This window comes from Mus caroli, unplaced genomic scaffold, assembly GCF_978045245.1.
Source record: "Mus caroli unplaced genomic scaffold, Mus_caroli_1 scaffold_12, whole genome shotgun sequence".
Classification (NCBI taxonomy): Eukaryota; Metazoa; Chordata; class Mammalia; order Rodentia; family Muridae; genus Mus; species Mus caroli.
This window is the reverse complement of record NW_028227267.1, coordinates 9,000,243-9,022,576: the sequence shown is the minus strand read 5'-3', so window position 1 is coordinate 9,022,576 and position 22,334 is coordinate 9,000,243. Positions and strand designations below refer to the sequence as shown.

The window sequence follows — 22,334 nt, the reverse complement described above, 5'->3', positions numbered from 1 at the left end:
CTAAGGTCAAATCTAAGTGGATGAAGGAGCTCCACATAAAACCAGAGACACTGAAACTTATAGAGGAGAAAGTGGGAAAAAAACCTCGAAGATGTTGGCACAGGGGGAAAATTCCTGAATAGAACAGCAATGGCTTGTGCTATAAGATCGAGAATTGACAAATGGGACCTCATGAAACTGCAAAGCTTCTGTAAGTCAAAAGACACCATCAATAAGACAAAAAGGCCACCAACAGATTGGGAAAGAATCTTTACCTATCCTAAATCAGATAGAGGACTAATATCCAATATATATAAAGAACTCAAGAAGGTGGACTCCAGAAAATCAAATAACCCCATTAAAAGTGGGGCTCAACCGGGTGTGGTGGCGCACGCCTTTAATCCCAGCACTCGGGAGGCAGAGGCAGGCGGATTTCTGAGTTCGAGGCCAGCCTGGTCTACAAAGTGAGTTCCAGGACAGCCAGGGCTACACAGAGAAACCCTGTCTCGAAAAACCAAAAAAAAAAAAAAAAAAGTGGGGCTCAGAGCTAAACAAAGAATTCTCACATGAGGAATACTGAATGGCTGAGAAACACCTGAAAAAATGTTCAGCATCCTTAATCATCAGGGAAATGCAAATCAAAACAACCCTGAGATTCCATCTCACACCAGTTAGAATGGCTAAGACCAAAAATTCAGGCAACAGCAGATGCTGGCGAGGAAGTGGAGAAAGAGGAACACTCCTCCACTGTTGGTAGGATTGCAAGCTTGTACAACCACTCTGGAAATCAGTCTGGCAGTTCCTCAGAAAATTGGACATGGTACTACCAGAGGATCCCGCATTACCTCTCCTGGGCATATATCCAGAAGATGTTCCAACAAGTAAGAAAGAAACTTGCTTCACTATGTTCATAGCAGCCTTATTTATAATAGCCAGAAGCTGGAAAGAACCCAGATGCCCCTCAACAGAGGAATGGATACAAAAAAATGTGGTACATTTACACAATGGAGTACTACTCAGCAAAGAATTTATGAAATTCTTAGGCAAATGGATGGACCTGGAGGGCATCATCCTGAGTGAGGTAACCCAATCACAAAAGAACTCAAATGATATGTACTCACCGATAAGTGGATATTAGCCCAGAAACTTAGAATACCCAAGATATAAGTTACAATTTGCAAAACACATGAAACTGAAGAAGAACGAAGACCAAAGTGTGAACACTTTGTCCCTTCTTAGAATTGGGAGCAAAACACCCATGGAAGGAGTTACAGAGACAAAGTTTGGAGCTGAGACAAAAGGATGGACCATCTAGACACTGCCATATCCAGGGATCCATCCCATAATCAGCCTGCAAAGGCTGACACCTTTGCATACACTAGCAAGATTGTGCTGATAGGACCCTGATTTAGCTGTCTCTAGTGAGACTACGCCGGGGCCTAGCAAACACATAAGTGGATGCTCACAGTCAGCTATTGGATGGATCACAGGGCCCCCAATGGAGGAGCTAGAGAAAATACCCAAGGAGGTAAAGGGATCTGCAACCCTATAGGTGGAACAACAATATGAACTAAGCAGTACCCCGGAGCTCTTGACTCTAGCTGCATAAGTATCAAAAGATGGCCTAGTCAGTCATCAGTGGAAAGAGAGGTCCATTGGACTTGCAAACTTTATATGCCCCAGTACAGGGGAATGCCAGGGCCAAAAAGTGGGAGCGGGTGGGTGGGGGGGGGGGAGAGTATGGGGGACTTTTGGGATAGCATTGGAAATGTAAATGAGAATTAATTAATTATAATAAAAATGGATCCAAAAAAGATAATAAAGGCAAAGTTATTGAGTTTAAAAAATTGGATTTCAGGGCTGGTGAGATGGCTCAGTGGGTAAGAGCACCCGACTGCTCTTCCGAAGGTCCAGAGTTCAAATCCCAGCAACCACATGGTGGCTCACAACCATCTGTAATGAGATCTGACTCCCTCTTCCGGTGTGTCTGAAGACAGCTACAGTGTACTTACATATAATAAATAAAGTGTGTCTGAAGACAGCTACAGTGTACTTACATATAATAAATAAATAAATCTTTAAAAAAAAATTGGATTTCAGAGTTTAGTCAAGTTCATAAAAGATCGGGTTTTTTTGTTTGTTTTTGTTTTTAAATAAAGAAATGTGTTGGTTCACTGGCTTATTAAAAATCATAGTACCTACATTATTCTAAGAAGAATTTCTTCAGTCCATGATTTTTAATGATAGTGACAGTTTTAGCTGCCTACTTCTGATAATTTCCATTTTAATATTGAAAAATTGTTTGTTTCTCTGGCTTGTATTTTTCACCTTCCTCTTGAAGCACCATCATGACTATACATTCATGTGTGCTCCTGAATACCATTACCATGGCAGGGCAGTGTGGTATAAAATAGTCTAGATTGAGGATTAAAGAGCCCTGAGTGTGAGTTCTATTTTGGCAACATACTGTCTGTATTTCTGCTGCAAAGGGCAATTGCTACTTTCCCTTTAGTAAGTTCATCTTTGGTGACAATTTGAGTAAGTCAGGTGAGGTGGTGTAATTAGGACAGGGGTGGAACTGAAGGCCTATCTGACTAGGGAGGCCTGTCCAGGATGTAAGGCAGTAACACAGGTCAAGCTCTAATATATGGCTGCCATTTACTAACTAGAAGAGCTTTGCTCAAAAACCATGCTTAAGCCTGGGGTCTTTCTAAAGTGCAGCTTCTGCTTCTATGAGGCTGGACTGAGGGCTCCAAGGCCACATTTCTAAGGAAGTCTTCAAGGGGCTAACCAAATGCCCAAAGTAGTGATAAGTCCATTAAAGACATGTGTTCATCCCCACTCTGGGCAAAGGCAGCTACAGGTACATTTCCAAGTGAGGAAATGGATGTTTAAAGAGGTTGAGTAGTTTGCCAAACATTACAGAGCTGGTAAGTAGTTAAGATGAGACATTAACCCAGAAGGCTTGGTCGCAGCCTCCTTGTCCCTGATGCCATTGCAATGTCATGACAGCATCACATTTCTTACTTACAATGTCCCACTGCTTCTCTAGAACCAGGCATTTGGTTATTTTATACTAGTCTCTCCTACTGTTTTTAACAACACTAGCAGGTGGGTAATATTATCATTTTCATTTTATAGATAACAAAATTAATTAACCTCCCTTCAAATGTCTCTAACTCACTGAAACTATAGCAATTCCTACTTCAGCAAAAGATTAGATTAAGAAAATATCTGAGGAGCGCAGGGTTGCCTGACACCCGCCAGCTACCCACGACCCCCGCCGCAGGATTTTGGGACTGCTGGTGAGTGGAACACAGCTTCTGCTCCAGTCCAATCACGCGGGACCTGAGACTGCTCTGGTTGGGGAGAGAGAAATCCGGCCTACATAGGGCCACAACCCTCTTCCGGTCAGAAAAGCACCTGTGCAGCTGGGGCCCAGGGTCAGCTGACACTCACCAGCTACCCACAACACCCACCACAGGATCTTAAGACTTCTGGAGAGTGGAACACAGCTTCTGCTCCAATCCAATTGCACGCGGGACCAGAGACTGCATTAGTTAGGGAAGCAGAAAAACGGCCTGAGTAGGACCACAGGCCTCTTCCGGCTGGACCAGCACCGGGGTACTGTCAGCTACCCACGACCCCCGCCGCAGGATTTAGAGACTGCTGGTGAGTGGAACACAGCTTCTGCTCCAATCTTTAAATAGTGACAACGATAACAACTAACCCCAGAGATTACCAGATGGCGAAAGGTAAACGTAATAATCTTACTAACAGGAACCAAGACCACTCACCATCATCAGAACCCAGCACCCCCACTTCGCCCAGTCCAGGGCACCCCAACACACCGGAAAAGCTAGACACGGATTTAAAAGCATATCTCCTGATGATGATAGAGGACTTCAAGAAGGACTTTAATAACACACTTAAAGAAATGCAGGAGAACACTGATAAAAAGGCAGAAGACAATAAAGAGGAAGCACAAAAATCCCTTAAAGAATTGCAGGAGAACACTGCTAAAGAGTTACAAATCCTTAAAGAAAAACATGATAACATAATCAAACAGGTAGAAGTCCTTACAGAAAAACAGGAAAACACATCCAAACAGATGATGGAAATGAACAAAACCATACTAGACCTAAAAAGGGAAGTAGACACAATAAAGAAAACCCAAAATGAGGCAACACTGGAGATAGAAACCCTAGGAAAGAAATCTGGAACCATAGATACGAGCATCAGCAACAGAATACAAGAGATGGAAGAGAGAATCTCAGGTGCAGAAGATTCCATAGAGAACATCGGCACAACAATCAAGGAAAATGTAAAATGCAAAAAGATCCTAACTCAAAACATCCAAGAAATACAGGACATAATGAGAAGACCAAACCTACGGATAATAGGAGTGGATGAGAATGAAGATTTTCAACTCAAAGGACCAGCAAACATCTTCAACAAAATTATAGAAGAAAACTTCCCAAATCTAAAGAAAGAGATGCCCAGGAACATACAAGAAGCCTACAGAACTCCAAATAGACTGGACCAGAAAAGAAATACCTACCTCCCGACACATAATAATCAGAGCAACAAATGCTCTAAATAAAGATAGAATACTAAAAGCAGTAAGAGAAAAAGGCCAAGTAACATATAAAGGCAAGCCTATCAGAATTACACCAGACTTTTCACCAGAGACTATGAAAGCCAGAAGATCCTGGACGGATGTTATACAGACACTAAAAGAACACAAATTCCAGCCCAGGCTACTATACCCAGCCAAACTCTCAATTAACATAGATGGAGAAACCAAAGTATTCCACGACAAAACCAAATTCACACATTATCTCTCCACGAATCCAGCCCTTCAAAGGATAATAACAGGAAAAAAACCAATACAAGGACAGGAACCACGCCCTAGAAACAACAAGAAGGTAATCCCTCAACAAACCTAAAAGAAGACAGCCACAAGAACAAAATGCCAACTTTAACATCAAAAATAACAGGAAACAACAATTACTTTTCCTTAATATCTCTTAATATCAATGGACTCAACTCCCCGATAAAAAGACATAGACTAACAAACTGGCTACACAAACAAGACCCAACATTTTGCTGCTTACAGGAAACTCATCTCAGAGAAAAGGATAGACACTACCTCAGAATGAAAGGCTGGAAAACAATTTTCCAAGCAAATGGCATGAAGAAACAAGCTGGAGTAGCCATTCTAATATCTGATAAGATTGACTTCCAACCCAAAGTCATTAAAAAAGACAGGGAGGGACACTTCATACTCATCAAAGGTAAAATCCTCCAAGAGGAACTATCAATCCTGAATATCTATGCTCCAAATACAAAGGCAGCCACATTCATTAAAGAAACTTTAGTAAAGCTCAAAGCACACATTGCACCTCATACAATAATAGTGGGAGACTTCAACACACCACTTTCACCAATGGACAGATCATGGAAACAGAAACTAAACAGGGACACAGTGAAACTAACAGAAATTATGAATCAAATGGATCTGGCAGATATCTACAGAACATTCTATCCTAAAACAAAAGGATATACCTTCTTCTCAGCACCTCATGGTACCTTCTCCAAAATTGACCACATAATTGGTCACAAAACAGGCCTCAACAGATATAAAAATATTGAAATTGTCCCATGCATCCTATCAGATCACCATGGACTAAGGCTGATCTTCAATAACAAAATAAATAATAGAAAGCCAACCTTCCCGTGGAAACTGAACAACACTCTTCTCAATGATACCTTGGTCAAGGAAGGAATAAAGAAAGAAATTAAGGACTTTTTAGAGTTCAATGAAAATGAAGCCACAACATACCCAAACTTATGGGACGCAATGAAAGCATTTTTAAGAGGAAAACTCATAGCTCTGAGTGCCTCCAAAAGGAAACTAGAGAGAGCACACATTAGCAGCTTGACAACACACCTAAAAGCACTAGAACAAAAGGAAGCAAATTCACCCAAGAGGAGTAGACGGCAGGAAATAATCAAACTCAGGGGTGAAATCAACCAAGTGGAAACAAGAAAAACTATTCAAAGAATCAACCAATCAAGGAGCTGGTTCTTTGAGAAAATCAACAAGATAGATAAACCCTTAGCCAGACTCACTAGAGGGCACAGGGAAAGCATCCTAATTAACAAAATCAGAAATGAAAAAGGAGACATAACAACAGATCCTGAAGACATCCAAAACACCATCAGATCCTTCTACCAAAGGCTATACTCAACAAAACTGGAGAACCTGGATGAAATGGACAAGTTCCTAGACAGATACCAGGTACCAAAGCTGAATCAAGATCAGGTTAATGATCTAAACAGCCCTATATCCCCCAAAGAAATAGAAGCAGTCATTAATAGTCTCCCAACTAAAAAAAGCCCAGGACCAGATGGGTTTAGTGCAGAGTTCTATCAGACCTTCAAAGAAGATCTAATCCCAGTTCTTCACAAACTATTCCACAAAATAGAAACAGAAGGTACTCTACCCAACTCATTCTATGAAGCCACAATTACTCTGATACCTAAACCACAAAAAGACCCAACAAAGATAGAAAACTTCAGACCAATATCCCTTATGAATATTGATGCAAAAATCCTCAATAAAGTTCTTGCTAACCGAATCCAAGAACACATCAAAACAATCATCCATCCTGACCAAGTAGGTTTCATCCCAGGGATGCAGGGATGGTTCAATATACGGAAATCCATCAACGTAATCCAGTATATAAACAAACTCAAAGACAAAAACCACATGGTCATCTCGTTAGATGCGGAAAAAGCATTTGACAAGATCCAACACCCATTCATGATAAAAGTCTTGGAAAGATCAGGAATTCAAGGCCCATACCTAAACATGATAAAAGCAATCTACAGCAAACCAGTAGCCAACATCAAAGTAAATGGTCAGAAGCTTGAAGCAATCCCTCTAAAATCAGGGACTAGACAAGGCTGTCCACTTTCTCCATACCTATTCAACATTGTACTTGAAGTCCTAGCCAGAGCAATTCGACAACAAAAGGAGATCAAAGGGATACAAATTGGAAAAGATGAAGTCAAAATATCACTTTTTGCAGATGATATGATAGTATATATAAGTGACCCTAAAAATTCCACCAGAGAACTCCTAAGCCTGATAAACAGCTTCGGTGAAGTAGCTGGATATAAAATTAACTCAAACAAATCAATGGCCTTTCTCTACACAAAGAATAAACAGGCTGAGAAAGAAATTAGGGAAACAACACCCTTCTCAATAGTCACAAATAATATAAAATATCTTGGCGTGACTCTAACTAAGGAAGTGAAAGATCTGTATAATAAAAACTTCAAGTCTCTGAAGAAAGAAATTATAGAAGATCTCAGAAGATGGAAAGATCTCCCATGCTCATGGATTGGCAGGATCAACATTGTAAAAATGGCTATCTTGCCAAAAGCAATCTACAGATTCAATGCAATCCCCATCAAAATTCCAAATCAATTCTTCAACGAATTAGAAAGTGCAATCTGCAAATTCATCTGGAATAACAAAAAACCTAGGATAGCAAAAACTCTTCTCAAGGATAAAAGAACCTCTGGTGGAATCACCATGCCGGACCTAAAGCTCTACTACAGAGCAATTGTGATAAAAACTGCATGGTACTGGTATAGTGACAGACAAATAGACCAATGGAATAGAATTGAAGACCCAGAAATGAACCCACACACCTATGGTCACTTGATCTTCGACAAGGGAGCTAAAAACATCCAGTGGAAGAAAGACAGCATTTTCAACAAATGGTGCTGGCACAACTGGTTGTTAACATGTAGAAGAATGCGAATCGATCCATTCCTATCTCCTTGTACTAAGGTCAAGTCTAAGTGGATCAAGGAACTTCACATAAAACCAGAGACACTGAAACTTATAGAGGAGAAAGTGGGGAAAAGCCTTGAAGATATGGGCACAGGGGAAAAATTCCTGAATAGAACAGTAATGGCTTGTGCTGTAAGATCGAGAATTGACAAGTGGGACCTCATGAAACTACAAAGCTTCTGCAAGGCTAAAGACACCATCAATAAGACAAAAAAACCACCAACAGATTGGGAAAGGATCTTCACCTATCCTAAATCAGATAAGGGACTAATATCCAATATATATAAAGAACTCAAGAAGGTGGACTCCAGAAAGTCAAATAACCCCATTAAAAAATGGGGCTCAGAACTGAACAAAGAATTCTCACCTGAGGAATACCGAATGGCAGAGAAGCACCTGAAAAAATGTTCAACATCCTTAATCATCAGGGAAATGCAAATCAAAACAACCCTGAGATTCCACCTCACACCAGTCAGAATGGCTAAGATCAAAAATTCAGGTGACAGCAGATGCTGGCGAGGATGTGGAGAAAGAGGAACACTCCTCCATTGTTGGTGGGATTGCAAGCTTGTACAACCACTCTGGAAATCAGTCTGGCGGTTCCTCAGAAAATTGGACATAGTACTACCGGAGGATCCAGCAATACCTCTCCTGGGCATATATCCAGAAGATGTCCCAACCGGTAAAAAGGACACATGCTCCACTATGTTCATAGCAGCCCTATTTATAATAGCCAGAAGCTGGAAAGAACCCAGATGTCCCTCAACAGAGGAATGGATACAGAAATTATGGTACATTTACACAATGGAGTACTACTCAGCTATTAAAAAGAATGAATTTATGAAATTCCTAGCCAAATGGATGGTCCTGGAGGGCATCATCTTGAGTGAAGTAACACAATCACAAAAGAACTCACACAATATGTATTCATTGATAAGTGGATATTAGCCCAAAACTTAGGATACCCAAGATATAAGATACAATTTGCTAAACGCATGAAACTCAAGAAGAATGAAGACCAAAGTGTGGACACTGTGCACCTTCTTAGAATTGGGAACAAAACACCCAGGGAAGGAGCTACAGAGACAAAGTTCGTAGCTGTGATGAAAGGATGGACCATTTAGAGACTGCTGTATCCAGGGATCCGTCCCATAATCAGCTTCTAAACGCTGACACCATTGCATACACTAGCAAGATTTTGCTGAAAGGACCCAAATATAGCTGTCTCTTGTGAGACGATGCCGGGGCCTAGCAAACACAGGAGTGGATGTTCACAGTCAGCTATTGGATGTATCACAGGGCTCCCAATGGAGAAGCTAGAGAAAGTACCCAAGGAGCTAAAGGGATCTGCAACCCTATTGTTGGAACAACATGATGTACTAACCGGAACCCTGGAGCTCTTGTCTCTAGCTGCATATGTATCGAAAGATGGCCTAGTCGGCCATCACTGGAAAGAGAGGCCCATTGGACTTGCAAACTTTATATGCCCCAATATAGGGGAATGCCAGGGCCAAAAGAATGGGAATGGGTGGGTAGGGAAGTGGGGGGCGCTATGGGGGACTTTTGGGATAGTATTGGAAATGTAATTGAGGAAATTATGTAATAAAAATATAAAAAAAAAAAAAAAAAAAAGAAAAGATGAAGTCAAAATATCACTTTTTGCAGATGATATGATAGTATATATAAGTGACCCTAAAAATTCCACCAGAGAACTCCTAAGCCTGATAAACAGCTTCGGTGAAGTAGCTGGATATAAAATTAACTCAAACAAATCAATGGCCTTTCTCTACACAAAGAATAAACAGGCTGAGAAAGAAATTAGGGAAACAACACCCTTCTCAATAGTCACAAATAATATAAAATACCATGGCGTGACTTTAACTAAGGAAGTGAAAGATCTGTATAATAAAAACTTCAAGTCTCTGAAGAAAGAAATTATAGAAGATCTCAGAAGATGGAAAGATCTCCCATGCTCATGGATTGGCAGGATCAACATTGTAAAAATGGCTATCTTGCCGAAAGCAATCTACAGATTCAATGCAATCCCCATCAAAATTCCAAATCAATTCTTCAACGAATTAGAAAGTGCAATCTGCAAATTCATCTGGAATAACAAAAAACCTAGGATAGCAAAAACTCTCCTCAAGGATAAAAGAACCTCTGGTGGAATCACCATGCCGGACCTAAAGCTCTACTACAGAGCAATTGTGATAAAAACTGCATGGTACTGGTATAGTGACAGACAAATAGACCAATGGAATAGAATTGAAGACCCAGAAATGAATCCACACACCTATGGTCACTTGATCTTCGACAAGGGAGCTAAAAACATCCAGTGGAAGAAAGACAGCATTTTCAACAAATGGTGCTGGCACAACTGGTTGTTAACATGTAGAAGAATGCGAATCGAACCATTCCTATCTCCTTGTACTAAGGTCAAGTCTAAGTGGATCAAGGAACTTCACATAAAACCAGAGACACTGAAACTTATAGAGGAGAAAGTGGGGAAAAGCCTTGAAGATATGGGCACAGGGGAAAAATTCCTGAATAGAACAGTAATGGCTTGTGCTGTAAGATCGAGAATTGACAAGTGGGACCTCATGAAACTACAAAGCTTCTGCAAGGCTAAAGACACCATCAATAAGACAAAAAAACCACCAACAGATTGGGAAAGGATCTTCACCTATCCTAAATCAGATAAGGGACTAATATCCAATATATATAAAGAACTCAAGAAGGTGGACTCCAGAAAGTCAAATAACCCCATTAAAAAATGGGGCTCAGAACTGAACAAAGAATTCTCACCTGAGGAATACCGAATGGCAGAGAAGCACCTGAAAAAATGTTCAACATCCTTAATCATCAGGGAAATGCAAATCAAAACAACCCTGAGATTCCACCTCACACCAGTCAGAATGGCTAAGATCAAAAATTCAGGTGACAGCAGATGCTGGCGAGGATGTGGAGAAAGTGGAACACTCCTCCATTGTTGGTGGGATTGCAAGCTTGTACAACCACTCTGGAAATCAGTCTGGCGGTTCCTCAGAAAATTGGACATAGTACTACCGGAGGATCCAGCAATACCTCTCCTGGGCATATATCCAGAAGATGTCCCAACCGGTAAAAAGGACACATGCTCCACTATGTTCATAGCAGCCCTATTTATAATAGCCAGAAGCTGGAAAGAACCCAGATGTCCCTCAACAGAGGAATGGATACAGAAATTATGGTACATTTACACAATGGAGTACTACTCAGCTATTAAAAAGAATGAATTTATGAAATTCCTAGCCAAATGGATGGACCTGGAGGGCATCATCTTGAGTGAAGTAACACAATCACAAAAGATCTCACACAATATGTATTCATTGATAAGTGGATATTAGCCCAAAACTTAGGATACCCAAGATATAAGATACAATTTGCTAAACGCATGAAACTCAAGAAGAATGAAGACCAAAGTGTGGACATTGTGCACCTTCTTAGAATTGGGAACAAAACACCCAGGGAAGGAGTTACAGAGACAAAGTTCGTAGCTGTGATGAAAGGATGGACCATTTAGAGACTGCCGTATCCAGGGATCCGTCCCATAATCAGCTTCTAAACGCTGACACCATTGCATACACTAGTAAGATCTTGCTGAAAGGACCCAAATATAGCTGTCTCTTGTGAGACGATGCCGGGGCCTAGCAAACACAGGAGTGGATGTTCACAGTCAGCTATTGGATGTATCACAGGGCTCCCAATGGAGAAGCTAGAGAAAGTACCCAAGGAGCTAAAGGGATCTGCAATCCTATTGTTGGAACAACATGATGTACTAACCAGAACCCTGGAGCTCTTGTCTCTAGCTGCATATGTATCGAAAGATGGCCTAGTCGGCCATCACTGGAAAGAGAGGCCCATTGGACTTGCAAACTTTATATGCCCCAATATAGGGGAATGCCAGGGCCAAAAGAATGGGAATGGGTGGGTAGGGAAGTGGGGGGCGCTATGGGGGACTTTTGGGATAGTATTGGAAATGTAATTGAGGAAAATATGTAATAAAAATATTAAAAAAAAAAAAAAAGAAAATATCTATAATGAGCCAAACACAATGAGCAGTATGTTAATGAGAGAACAACTTATCGGCATGAACATATAAAACACTATTAGGAAGTACACAGAAAACATTGCCTTACAATGAACACTGCCCTATTTAAAGGCATCCTGGACAGGTAAAACCAACTGGATCTGGAGCGCTTAGCCATGAGGTGATTCTAAGCAGAATCTCTCAGCAGAATTTACAATGGGATTCTTCTCTCAGAGGCATCAAAAATGCATTTCTTATCATCCTCATCTTTTACCTTCTGAAAAATCTCTCTTTATTAAGCTAATGAAACAAGATTCCATCAGTAAATTTCCCTGGAGAGGAGACTGAAATATAAGTAGCTGACAATGGATGCTGCACTTAAATATGCTTAAGAAGTCCAAACACCATAGTAACAGGATAGCAAGATCTCGCTTAGAAGGTTTAAAAACAAAAGTCTAAGGAAATCTAAGGGTTTCCAGTGGGGATTCTCAACCTTGGTCACAGGCTGCACCTTGAAAGTAAGACTGTAGTAAGGACTTCAAAGACTGGTGCTAAGCTCCTACCCTCAGACAGGGATAAGCTGGACAGTGGGGTATTTTAGGCTGGATACTAGGGTATTTTAATAACACTCGAGTTTTCTAATGTGCAGCCAAGGTGGAGATTTACTTGATTAAAACAGTATAATCCCTATGGTTGTTGGAGCTGTCTGAATAGTGAAGCCTGTCAAGGCAGACTATAGGGGCAACCACAGGACTAGGGGATGCTTTCTCCCCTGGAGGTAAGGACTTTATTAGCAGACGTATTTTAACAGAACAGAATTCTTCACACTGTGTATATGTATTCAATGAGCTGGTTTCCTCCTCTCACCGGAATGCTTCCTGCTAGAAAAGCAGCCTCTTCTGGAGGAGACGTGCGTGAGAGCATCCAACCTTCATCCAGACACAAGCTTTGAAATACCATGAGTTGTATTTCCAGATGACACCCCTAAGGTGGAGTGTGTGGGATGTGAAAACTTCTGTCAAGACACTGTCAAATTAAATGTTTGTTTCTGTCTACAAAAATAAAAGCATTTGAAAAGGATCTCTCTTTGTTTTTCTTTGGTTGGGGATTGAACCCAGAGCCTCATACATATCAACCATTGAGCTAAACTCCTTGACAGAAAGAGTGAAGGGCTCCTATGTGAACCAATTCACCATCAACAAACAAAAAGTAGCGTTTATTATGTGCTGCTCTGTGGGCTCCTGTGCCAACACATTAAACACCCTTCGTGATCATCAGAACAGTCCTGGATTTGGACGTGGAGAGAAGATGAGTAGTTAAAACAAAAGCATCCATGACCAACATTGAATAAGTCTGTGTTCCTATGCAGCCCCTGTAGGACCAGCAATATGGGTTTACAGCATGATTAAGGAGGATCATGGTCTCTGCCTGGCATCCAAAGACAAGGTCTGATCATCCACCAGGAAACTTTAGAAGCTTCCCCTGTAGCAAGTTCAAAAGAAAATGAACAGATGTGATTTGAGACAAGCAAGAAATTTCTTGTTCACTTAATGCTTTTTACATATTGAGAATTCTTACAAACCTTTTATACTCCTTGCAAATTTTTCCTGAGTTTGTATGTGTACATGTGTGTATGAGGTATGTGTACATGTCCATGTTTATGGCTGCTAGAGGTCTATGCTGAGCATCTTCTTTCCCTCTCTCCCCACCTTATTTTTGAGACAGGTTCTCTCCCTGAACTAGCTCACTGATTGGCTAGACTCTGGGTAACAAGTTCCTGGGATCCTCCTGTGGCTATCTCCCTCCCCTGCATGGGATTACAGCTGCACCACGGTGGATCCTGGAGATCAAAATTCAGGTCTACCTGCTAACATAGCAACTATTTCCCCAATGAACCATCGCCTCCCCAGACCAGTGAGTCCCCTCCATTTCTTATGCAACTCCTTTCAATATATGAAGGATGAATGTTATTGGTTTCGCTCAGCTTTAGTCATACCCAGAACATTGAACTAGTTGGTCATACTTATTTTGAAGGCAGCCTTGGAAACCAGGGTTGGCAAACATTCTCTGGACAGAATGGAACTACCAGTCTTGCTAGCCCTCAGGTCTCCTGGTTCAGGAGAACATTCCAGATGACAAGATGAACATGGCGGGTATGAATGACAAGCCCAGTAAAGTAGAACCTACAACCTGAGCTTGGTATCATCTTCTTGTGTCACAAATTATTCTTTCCATTTTAAAAAATAATTAGAAAATATGAAAAGCCCCTGGTGAGGAACTGCACAGAATTAGGTTATGTTCAGTTGGTAGGTTGGATTTGCCAACCCTTGTTTTGAAGGACAAAGGTTTCCTGTGTTAGCACAGGTTGCCTCCTTACACAGTTTCTGTTAATGCAAAGATCTCTTTAGATAAAGGCTCCATGTCTAAAGATCAGGAGTATGCCAGCTGCCAGGGTTTCTCTGTATAGCTCTGGCTGTCCTGGAACTCACTTTGTAGACCAGGCTGGCTTCGAACTCAGGAATCTGCCTGCCTCTGCCTCCCCAGTGCTGGGATTAAAGGTGTGCACCACCACGCCCGGCTAAGCATGTCTTCTTGAGCAAGAATGGCAAGTCTGGGATTGGAAGGGAGCTTAAAGATCAAAGAAGCTGCTATTTACTGAACACTTTCTCCAGTGCCTTCAAGAACATTGTAGTTATAAGTACAGCTATAGCTACTTTCTGAAAACAAGCTCACAGAATTACAAGAAACCAAGAAAACTCCTACAGAAGAGGGCAGGAGGTAGCTCACAACTGCTCATGAGAAGACCTTATTAAAATTTTCAGAATCGTATAAACTACTTGACATGCATCAATGACTTGAAGTTGGTCACAGTGGGGCCTTCACACCACAAGTACTGAGATACACAAGTGTTCCAAACTAGACTTTTTTTCTGATTGTAAATGAAATATTTTGTTTGTGGATTGCAGAGACAGCTCAATGGTTAATAGCACTTATAGCTTTTACAGAGGAAAAAAGTTCAAGTTATCAGCATCCACATGATGGTTTACAAACATTAATAACCTAGTTCCAGGGGTTTCATGACCTCTTCTGGACTCTACATGATCCATCACACATGTAGTGTGGGCACACACATATTCACATAAAAAATTAAAAAAAAACCCTTTATGTTGCTGCTTATATTATTAATGCTAGTCACATTCCCCAAACTGCTTACACAAGTGTCTGCACATAGCTTCCAAGAACCTGCCCCCAGTTGGTTAAGATTGGTAAATAAAAATGCCAATAACCAATATCTGGGAAGGACAGACAGAGGTGGGTTTTTGGAATTTCCTAGGCTTGTGATCAGGAGAAAGAGGAGGGAGAGAGTATCCAGTGTGGGGAGGAGGAGAGACATCATGTCTAAGAAGTACAGGAGGTCACTCTCCCGGGGCTTTGTCCTAGTGGCTTATGGGAGCTTAGGGCATAGCCCAGTGACGTACAGTCCCTTTCCACAACGTTGGAGATGAACCTGGGCTTCTGAGTCTGCGCCTGCATATTCCTATAACTACTCAGCATCCTGTGGACAATGACTGAGGAGACAAACCATGCAGAAATAAGGGGGAAAAAGCACAGACAGAGAGGCATAGCTGCCATGAGATGGAGCCAGGAGAGTGAGGCCCAAAGGACTGCCCAAGTGGGTCAAGGGATGCCAACATAAAATATAGAATTTAGTCAGTAATAACTCAGAATTATCTGCAGGACATGAATTGATCACATGGAAGTTAGACAGTGGCTCAGCTATTGTGCTGTTTAAGGCATATCAAAATATAAAGGCCTTGTGTGTGTGTTTCATTCTGGAATGTAAACCATTGAGGTAGATAGTTAACATGCTGTCTGGATTTATTAATTAATTATTTCAACATTTATTTTGATATTTATCACTAGACTACATTTGACCATATCATTACAAGGGGGAAAGCTCTCTAGGTCTAGGTAAAACACATGCACACACACTCATACACACTCATGAATGACTTAGGAATGAGGTACCTCTGAGTGCTGTGGCAGAATGAAACTGCTCACACCGTAAACAGAGATCAGTTGCTGTTTAGACACCTTCTATCACGGTTGCCTCTGGTGTGCCAAATGTAGTCTCTTCTTCTGTTAACTGGAAAACGAAGCAATTTAAAATTATTTGCCTAGAATCAAAAATGTTTTTCAGAACCTATTTATCTCTTCTAATTTTACATGTTTGTCTAACATGAAAAATGCAAAAAGCTATTACAAAGGCCATCATTGTTTTGTACAACTGTGATCTGAGAACTGCCGGTCCAGACCTAGAAAAATGATGATGGGTCAGTGACTCATGCTGATCTTACAGAAGACTGATGTTCAGTTGGCAGCATCACCGTGGCTCTCCATTCACACACACACACACACACACACACACACACACACACACACACACCTCATTCACAAATATATACACAGGTGATGCATATAAAAACACACATGTACATAAACACACACCACTCACAAACATACAGCCACACTTAAAAATATAATAGGTCCTATAAAAAAAGTACTATTCCATTTCTGGCATATGACATACAATCTCTGTCCAGTTCTTTGCCTTTTGTATTCATACTACTGAATGAAGATCTTACAGTGTAATATCTAGCTGGGCCAAAATGTTCTTGGAAAATACATTTGTTTTTAGGCAAGAGGCTTTTTGATTATTCCTGGCTTCTGGTCTCAGTCCACAAAACTACATGAGACCATAAAGCTAATTCAAACAAATCACCTCGAATTTATTCTTTCTGCATTTGCTGCTGTCATCTTCATTTTCTGTCACTTCAGGCATCAAACCCATTTCGTGGGACCCTTTCCCTTTAACTTTACAAGATTAGAAAATAACAAAGAATATATATTACTAGGTCAGCTACAATATCAAAAGAGGGATTATATCCTTATTTGTCAGTAAATGACCTGACAAGAGACGACAACAGCTCATAAGAGAGAAAGCAGGCAAAGCTGAGAGCTCTACACCTAATTCTGAAGCAAATTTCTTCCTAGGCATTAAGAAAGACTATCTCAAGATTGAAAGCTCCTGAAACTTCACAGTAACATATTCCTGCATAATCAGAAATGTGTAGACTCAAATAAATCTACTTCTGATCTTCAGAAAGCAATTTTCTGAGCCAGTATTTTGTTGGATTTCTATTGAACGTCTTTCCATTACACAGCCTGAGTAGTGGTCTCTGATGTTATTCGTAAACAACTGTAATTATTTATTTATAGATTCACTGGGTATTGTTTTCAATTAGTCCTAAATCTTATTGCCCATTCTATAGCAAAATATTTAAATGAAAACTCTCAGAAAGTCCAGCACTAGGGCCTGAGACAGCCATTGATAAGCTGTGAACACACCTACAATTAAAGCAAGCTTGGTACTCAGATGAAGCCAACACCCCAGTTCATAAGTCAACTCCAGCTTCTTTGTAAGACAGACTTTGAAGCAACTGACTCTTCTTTGTTCAATTTGTATGTAATAAAACAGAAATAATTGACCAGAACCTTTCACTGTCTCTGAGAGTTTTTAGCCAGTAGGTTATTTGGAGCACCATCATGAAAACTGCCACAGTTGTCTCACTGGGTCTTCTTTCTATCTTGCTTCCGTTTCTGTGAGGACTTCCAGGAGCCTTTAATATGCTAATGTTCCAATACTAGTCCTTGTTTATTTGGATTCTGTACATAAACTACATAGCATTATCATTGTTGTTGTTTTTCAACAGCAGGGATCAAACCCAACAGAAGTCAGACACATCACTGTCACTGACCCACATCCTCAGTGCATTGTAAATAAAGGGAGTTTTCTTCCTGTTGAGGGAGTAAGACTAAAAAGAATGTCATGTCACAAAATTCCACTCTGAAGAGTGCTGGCTTACAATACACAAAGAAGACTGAAACAGTAGAACGAAGTCAGAGCATTCAGAAAGGAAAAAAAAAACAAAAAACAGGAGACACCTCTGACTGGAACACACACTTGGGATGGAGCCTGGTGATGTTATAGAGACTGCTCAGTTCCTCCTCAGCCAGACCCTAGGGAATGATGAATAAAGATGACCAGGACTGGGTGTGTGTGTGGGGGGGGGAGCAGTCTTGTGAAATACTTTCTGGAACATTCTATTGGATAGACCCTATGACTTCATTTATATGACTTTCTTCCTCATCAATATAAATAGGTGTGGTCCATGTTAGCCTCAACTTCCAAGTTAGAAACGAAAAACAAACCAAGGAAGCTGAGCATCTTTGGCTGAAAAGCATCAACAGGGGACACAGGAGTTCACGATTCCTGTCCAGGACCCAAATTCATCCAAGAGAGTTCTTTCTAGCCAAGCTCTATGCAAGACAAGGGATACCTTGGTGTCAATGGAATAAAATTTAAAAGAAAGACAAGAAACCCTTCCTTTTACCCCTGTATAGTGAGCACATTAGAAAGACAAACAGCTGAATGCTCTCATCTTACACAAAAGAAAACTGGGTCCCTTGAACTTTATGGGTTGAGGGAGGACAAGGAAAATGCTAACTCTATCCAAACACCCACAGCCCAGTGAGCTCTGATGATGACCTCAGTGTCCATGCTCTGCTCCTCTGCTAATGTTACTCACCACTTACTTAGCTTCTGCTAAATGCCAGGCACTGTGCCAGAATGTATACATCCATTATTTCATCTTCTCCTCTGACCATGCTGTATTTCACAGAATGACATGGGAAAAGACTATCTCAGGACCAACCTTAGCCAGGTAGCCAGGAATACAATCTGTACCAGGAGGCAAATACCCAAAATTTAGGCTCTCCTGTGACAGTCTCCTTTCCATCTTCAATCCAGCCACTCCCTTTCCTTCCTCTCTCTATTTAAAAGCACTCAGATTGAAAAAAAAAAAAAAACATCAAAGGTCAGCTGTCCATAACCCGAATCTTCTCTCTTCTTTGTTCCTACAGACAAATTGGGATCTTCTGTCATAATAGAGCAAGAAAGAGTGGGCAGAGATGAAGCAAGCTGGGTCTCATCACAAATCAGATACCTGAAAGAGGCCAATCCTCTTAGGCCTGCAGGAAGCAAAGCTTAGTCCCATTTCTACTTCTGCTAAGGTTAGTCAGGACAAATGACACAGAATGCATCAAATTGCTCCCAATTTACTCCTTCTTTCTTTGAAAAGTAAGAAGTGAGGCACATGGTAAATGACTTCAAAATCTAGTGGAATGTTCTGAAGACTCCATGCTATCAAACTCTCAAAGAGGAAAAGAAGGAAAGGAGGAAAGAATGAGGAGAGGACGAAGCATAGCTAGCAGTGAGAAGTAAAATTCAAATCTTCTACATTAGAATCCACTGGTCTTGGGGCTCCCTGACTCACCCCAGTCAACTAGGTCTGAGTCACAACAAGGTGGCACTCTGCATGTGGGCAAGCTCTTCTGGTAAATTTAATTTATAGCAAAGATACACTATCTGAGAAGTGATTTGTAAATGTGTTGCTTACAGAACTTAGATGCTTCCAAAACTGAATCTAGGATTCAGCTATGAGTAGATATAGTGGGAGATAGAATGTTGACTCGTATGGGTGCCACAGCTTGCAAGAACATGCAACAAGAGATGAGAAAGACATTCTCCTCTGGGAGACAGCTCTTTGGGTCTACAGCGTCTATTTAAAGATCAGCATCAACAGCCATATGCTACAAACCCCTTCATGTGCTTTGAATTTTGAAATCATTCAGAAACCACAGTCACATGCTGCCTAGTGAGGTTTGGTCAAGGATAGGCTACAGCTGTAATAGAGGATCAGTAAAATTCTGTATCACAGTAGCCCTGTAGCCACATCATTATGGGAAAATATACTCTACGAGTTCACATGATGGAATCCACACTTCTCAGAGTACACCCTGCTCTTTAGCAACACATGACTGTATTTTGTAACAACCTTTGCATTCCATAGACTATGTGAGCTCTGGTGACACACTGAAACACATGCAATAACTAGTTTGCTTCCCCTCCAGGCCAACTTGGCTCACAGACATGTTTCCTTCAACTCAGAACCACATATGCTCCTGTGTGCTTCATTCTGTTCACACAGTAGAAGGATACACATTCTATACATCATCCTGCCATCTTTCCACATTACAGCTACATCTACATTATTCTGCCTTCAAGCATCAAAGTCCTACATCACACAGATGGAGCATGCATCATTTCATCACTGGCTTTTGATAGACATGTAGAATTCCTCTAAACTTCAGCTGATATGAAAGACATTAGGAGGAGCACTTATTCATGTCTTTGCTCACTCATGAGGATTTATAGTTGGGATAAATTTCTAGAATGGAAAGGGCAAAGAATATATGCATTTTTATTTCATGTACTGTGAAATTCTCTCTCCATAGGGATTACAATAATGTTAGTGTCTACCTAAAAAACCAACACTCACAACAAAACACTGTGGTTCTTATTGTATTTTAATTTGCCATAATGACCTGCCCCTGGAGTGAGTGCCAACCTGGCAGCATTGATGTAACTTGGCAGCTCTATTTTTCTGGAGAACAGGTACAATGGGGTGGAGTATAGGTGAACATCAAGAGTAAGCAGTGGTGTCTTCTGGATTCTATCTTTTCTCCTGGATAACTCCTGCCTAGGAAGCGTATTCAATAGTCTCATCCTGGAAGTCTTCCTAATTACCTCCAGGCTTGACTGGTTCTCCTCTGTTGTTCCTATGATAGTTGGATGCTCCAGCTAGATGCTCTGTCTCCTGTTTCTCTTGTGATTCTGTGGCATCCTCTCTTTAGACCGTCCTGTCTTGTTCTAAGGTAGCTAAGTGTAAGTTAATGGCCTTGGTCTCCTTTCACTCTGGGTAAATTTATGAAGTTGAGTTCCTAAGTTTCTGTATTGAGGTTAATAGTGAAGCCACCAGAAAGCCACGTGTCTGCAGTACTATGAACAGCAGTCTTTTGCTCCTTAAAGAAAAATTACAACAACGACACTGGGAGACAACTCTGTGGATAAAGCACTGCTGCACATGGATGCAGACTGCAGTTCTCATCCACAGGACTCATGTAAAAAGCCAAGCATGTGTGATGGTGCCTTAGAATCCCAATATCCATGACCCAGAGCTCTGAGTTAATGGAGTTAACATTAATACAATGAGTTAATGTTAATACAAATTCCTGTTTCCAATTCTGCCCACTGGCTGTCACAACAGAAGCCAGTGCCCCTCCTCACTTGTTGAGTCTATATCTCATCTTCAGGAAAAGCAGACAGCATGCTGCTTCTTCCAGTAATTCTGAGCCTGTTATTGATTTATTGTTTATTTTCACTGAGTCCATGCACTTAGGAGGAAAGAGGGAATAATGTATATGTACTTTCAGAAAACTGCTTCAATGTTGTAAATAATAATCCCACACCATTAATGAACCTTTCCAGAGGTGCCTGCCTTGCAACAGAACATTACTTAAGCACTGAAAATCCAATCAGCAAATATTTATTTTGCAAATTTCTATGTGCATGCTTAAAACTCTTATTCCATAAATAAAACAAGTCTCTCTAGGAAAATACATTAATTCAACACATATTTACTGAGTACTTTCTCTGTGGCCCTGTGCCACCAAAATCCAATAGGGCAAAGGACCCACTGCTAAGGGAAGAACATACTGAAAGAGGCATGGCTGAGTTGACTGCTAATGTGAATCCAGGTGGGCAGGCACACAGAATCCCATGAGAAGGGGCTTTTACAGACTTTCAAGGGTCTGGAGAAGGCTTCCAGAGGGGCAGTTTAAAGTGATTCCCATGCTAGGGTTCAGCTAGGACTGAGGGACACAATCTGAGAGATAGTTCTGTTTCTCATAGAAGTTGACATAAACTTCAGCTAAGCCCAGCGGAGGGAGTCAGCATTAGAATATGGCCAGCCCTCAGGACCAAAAGGGAATCCTCCTCTACACCTGAATTTTCTAAAAAGCTGAATCCATGATTAGAAATGAAAGGAGACCATTAGACTCACAACTGCAACTAATTTGGCAATTAAAATGGTACATGTTCTTCACCAACTCTGTCAGGCTGAGTGGACATCTCATAGCCTTCTACCTCACTTTCATCTTCCTGTGATTCCACCCAGCAGCATCTCTACCTCAGAGGCCCACCTCGTCTTTATATAAAGCTCATAAAACCTAGTTAGACATCGTTATGGAGGAATATGATGGCCTTAACAGATGGAGACATAAGTTCCTTCCCTGGTGTTTACATTATTTTGACAGCAAGGAGTCCCACAAAGCAGGGAATGGTGCTAAGCAAAGTCCTCCAAGAATATCAGCAAGGAAAGACAGCCTCTGAGCCACCCATTATACACTCTTCCACACACATAATAACCAGCATGGTCCGTTATGTGAAGTGAA

The 22,334-nt window shown here is 41.0% G+C and overlaps 1 protein-coding gene and 1 non-coding gene across 4 annotated transcripts in view; one reads left to right on the top strand and one right to left on the bottom strand.

Annotated features, from left to right (window-relative positions):
- Fhit (fragile histidine triad diadenosine triphosphatase) overlaps positions 1 to 22,334 on the bottom strand; it is a 1,639,467-nt gene that overhangs the window by 939,895 nt on the left and 677,238 nt on the right. The gene's annotated exons all lie outside the window — the stretch shown is intronic.
- On the top strand, positions 15,317 to 15,517 carry LOC115029268 (small nucleolar RNA SNORA73 family). Its single transcript, XR_003834845.1, has one exon. It is a non-coding gene; the product is annotated as a small nucleolar RNA SNORA73 family (small nucleolar RNA).